Here is a 4180-nt window from a genome sequence, read left to right as displayed (position 1 = left end):
CGCGGCAGGCGGAAGCCGGGCGCGCCGCACTGCGCAGGCGCCGCGTGGGGCGGGGCGGGGCCCTGGGCGCGGTGGGCAGGCGCGCGCCAGCGGGGAGGGCACGGCGCGTTGTGCGCAGGCGCCGGTTCGCGTGGGATGTCCTTGGCGCCGGGTGTCCGCCCGGGAGCGCAGTGCGCATGCGCCCCGCGCCGCAGCCCCGCCCCGCGCCGCAGCCCCGCCCCGCGCCGCAGCCCCGCCCCGCGCCGCAGCCCCGCCCCGCAGCCCCGCGCCGCAGCCCCGCCCTCGTGCCTGAGGCGGCTGCACACCTGCAAGCGCGCCTGAGCGGACACGGGGTGATGCGACTGGGCGGATTTCCCCTCAGAGAGCAAAATAATCACGATTTGGGGATCAAGTTGCACCCCTAGACTTCTAAATTCAGAACCGGGTGCAGAGTGAGGGCACAGAGACTGCTGATAGGGCAGCACCCGCTGCCTCAGCAAGAGGCTGAGCACGTGCCCTACCCGAGGCCACTAAGGCAGAGCCTGCCCGGTGCCATTAAGGCTGAGCCTAATCGGAGGCAACGCATGCAGAGCCTGCCTGAGCCCGTGGCGGCACAGCCTGCCCAAGCCCATTGAGGCAGAGCTTGGCAGAGGCCATGGCGGCAGAGCCTGCTTGGTGCCATGGAGGCACAGCCTGCCCGAGCCCATTGAGGCACAGCCTGCTTGAGGCCATTGGGGCAAAGCCTGCCAGATGCCGTTGTGGCACAGCTTGCCCAGGGCCATTAAGGCACAGCCTACCTGAGGCCATTGGGGCAGAGCCTGCCCAATGCCATGGTGGCACGGCTTGCCCAAGACCGTGACGGCACACCCTGCCCGGGGACATTGAAGCAGAGCCTTCCAGGGCCATTAAGGCACGGCCTGCCCAAGAACATGGTGGCAGAACGTGCCTGGAGCCATTAAGGCACAGCCTGCCTGAAGCCATTGAGGCACAGCCTTCCCGGGAACACTAAGGCAGAGCCTGCCTGAGGCCATGGTGGCTGAGCCTGCTCGGAGGCTATAGAGGCTGAGCCTGCCCGGGACCATGGCGGCACAGCCTGCCCAAGTCCATTGAGGCACAGCCTGGCCAAAATCTTGGCCAGAGACTATCTGGGGCCATGGGGGCACAGCCTGCCCAAGGCCATTGAGGCACAGCCTGACTGAGGCCATTGAGGCTCAGCCTGTCCCAAGACATGGTGACACAGCCTGACCGAGGTCATTGAGGCACAGTCTGCCCAAGGCCATGGCATCACATTCTGACTGAGCTCATGAGGCACAGCCTGCCCCAAGACATGGCCGCACAGCCTGACCGAGGCCTGGGCAGCAAAGCCAGCCTGGTGCCATTGAGACACAGCCTGCCCGAGGCCATTGAGGCACAGCCTGCTCAAGGCTGTGATGGCACAACTTACCCGGGGCCATGGAGGCACAGTCTGCCCAAGAAATGGCACAACAGCCTGCCTGAGGCTGTGATGGCACTGCCTACCTGGGGCCATGGCCACACAGCCTACCTGAGGCGATGGAGGCACAGCTGGTCCAAGTCCGTGACAACACAGCCCGCCCGAGTCCATTGAGGCAGACCCTGCCCGAGGCCATGGTGGCACAGCCTGCCTGGGGCTGTGACGGCACCAGCTACCTGAGGCCATGGCGTCACAACCTGCCCGAGGCTGTGGTGCACAGTGTGCCTAAGGTGATGGACACACAGCGTGCCCGGGGCCATGGCAGCACTGCCCGCCCAAGGCCATGGAGGCAGAGCCTGCCCGGGGCCATTGAGGCCCAGCCTGCCCGATGCCGTGCCAGCACAGCCTCCCCAGGGCAGCGGGCACCCACCCGCACTGCTGCCCCATCCCTTGGTCTCCTCCTCACCTGCAGCGCTGCGATCCGGCAGCAGCAGCAGCAGCAACAGCACAGCCACCTGTGCTTGCTATAACCGCATACAGACCCAGCGGGTGTTTCTTCTGTTCCTCCATAAAGGGTCTTTGCTTTATGTCTACACACATTTTTGTGGCAATACTTTATGTTAGAGTCCCTCGTTGCTTCAGCGAGTCTGAGGAGGGTGATTCTGCACCAAAATCAAGGGCGTGTTCTGTGGCCATTCACTAAATTTGATGCGCCTAGGCTTCAACATCAGTAGTTAAATTAGACAAATTGTTTTATCTGGAAATATTACCACATGACACTCATTCAGAAATCTCCACTGTGTACTGGGAAAACTATGTACCCAGTAGCTTTAAAAATGACATGCAAAATAGCAAACCTTGCACTCCGTGAGCTGAGAACGCATTAAAAACATAAAAAACCTGAAGGATGACAAACAAATGACAGCTCTTGTGTCTGCATCCTGTATTTTCCTTGTAGCACGGTCACCATCTAGTGGGACAGGGGCAGCAAGCACATAGCGTCTGTGTACGCTACAAATTACAGGAAAATACAGCTGTCCACATGCCTGTGTGTGTTTCTGCTTCTTTTGCATTTCCTTCTGCTTCTGACCTGAAATATCAGGGACTTCAGAAAAGTGTGTTTTTGTAGTATTCTACTTCCAAACAGCTGGGTTTCGCGTACTAGAAGTTGTTAGTGGATGTCAATGCCACTGCTGTTCAAATGAAAGTATGTAAACATCTATAGACACAAAATCGGAAGAGCTGATATTTTTCTAAAACTTCCTTCTTAAGTTTTTGCTTAATATGACTAATAAGTCATTTATCCAGGAATAAAAATGAAATTAAGAAAAGCATTTTTCAGGGGTACATACTGATGGTGCTTATTATAGTGAGCTTAACTCCTGAGAAAACAGAAACGCATTGCCTCCCTTGCGCTTTTATCTCAGAATGGCCAAGATATGACAGTTACCCAAGAAGTTACAGAATAGTTAGGTGCTGTGTTGGGGCGTTTTAGCAGCATCAGCTAGAGAGTACACTGCATGTTGTCACACCCAGGAGGTTGTAGACTTCAGCAGTTCCCACACAAGCTTTTCAGTGAGAGCTTCTAATTCAGTGGAAGTTTTGCAATCGATTTCCATGGAACTATCTATGCTTAGTGACTTGTCACCTCAGTGTAACTAGCACGTGTGTCCACTGAATGGTGCGTCACCGATTTGTGCAGCCCTGGGGCAGCCTAAATAACTTTAGTCTTTTTGATCATATGACATCGGCAAACAGCCTACCTCCAGACAAAAATGCAGAGAGGAAAGGTGCACAGACATGGCAGTTATGCAACAAGTCTTTGAAGAAACATCCACATATAACGATATGCAACTTAAATATAGGCTGAAACTAGGAAATTCTGTCCCAGATCTGAGCTTTCTTGAAGTACAGACCTATCTGGGTCTTATGCTACAGATGCCAGTCTGGCCATTATTTCTGGATGGAGTTCTGAAACTCCAGTTACATTTACAGCTCTCTGAGGAGGAGAGGCCATAATGCATTTTTTTTTTTTCTTCTCTTGCCTTTGATTTCAGCTCAAACACTGCTAGAGAGCCTGGATAGCTTTGCACAGCAAATGCAGCCAGTGCTCACTGCTGTGCAAAGAGCCTGAGAACCAGTATGGACCTCAGAGCTACGCTTAATCTGATTTTACAGACCATTGATTTCTGAGAGTGCCAAAGTATTTTTGCTGATGGAATATAGCCCTAACATATCAATTGCCTTTGCCAGGCAGCCGGATTTAAAACAAGCAGTGCTGTTTAAAGTGTTCACTACCCAATAAGAAGTTTGATGGTCAATATTGCAGATGCTTAAATTAGCAAATTTATGCTAACCAGAAATTCTTAAATTCACCTTGCTTTGTTCTCTGTATTTTTAGCACTGTGCATCAGTCGCAGGTTCCTCATTTCCTCCTGAACACAGAAACAAACAAAACAATTGAATATTTTCCTCCCCACATTTTTCCTAAGTATGTGGAACGGATCTTAAGACTTGTTTTAACATGCACAGCATTGTTTTTGCCATGCTAAAAACACTACCAGACATGTCAGGACTTTGGTTCTTCTGCAAGTCCTGCTGGTTTGGAACCCATTTCCACAACAAACAATATTGCCAAGATAAATTGTTTGCCAGACATAACTTTCAGTCCTCGAACAAATTATCTAAGAAATGTTGAAACATAATGCTGCACGAAGCAAACTGCTTCCATGCTTCCTGTCCTCTTAGGAAGGAACAAAGCTTATCTCT

Source organism: Falco peregrinus, chromosome 14 (assembly GCF_023634155.1).
Source record: "Falco peregrinus isolate bFalPer1 chromosome 14, bFalPer1.pri, whole genome shotgun sequence".
Taxonomy (NCBI): Eukaryota; Metazoa; Chordata; class Aves; order Falconiformes; family Falconidae; genus Falco; species Falco peregrinus.
The sequence above is the reverse complement of the archived record's forward strand: the minus strand, read 5'-3'. Positions refer to the sequence as shown.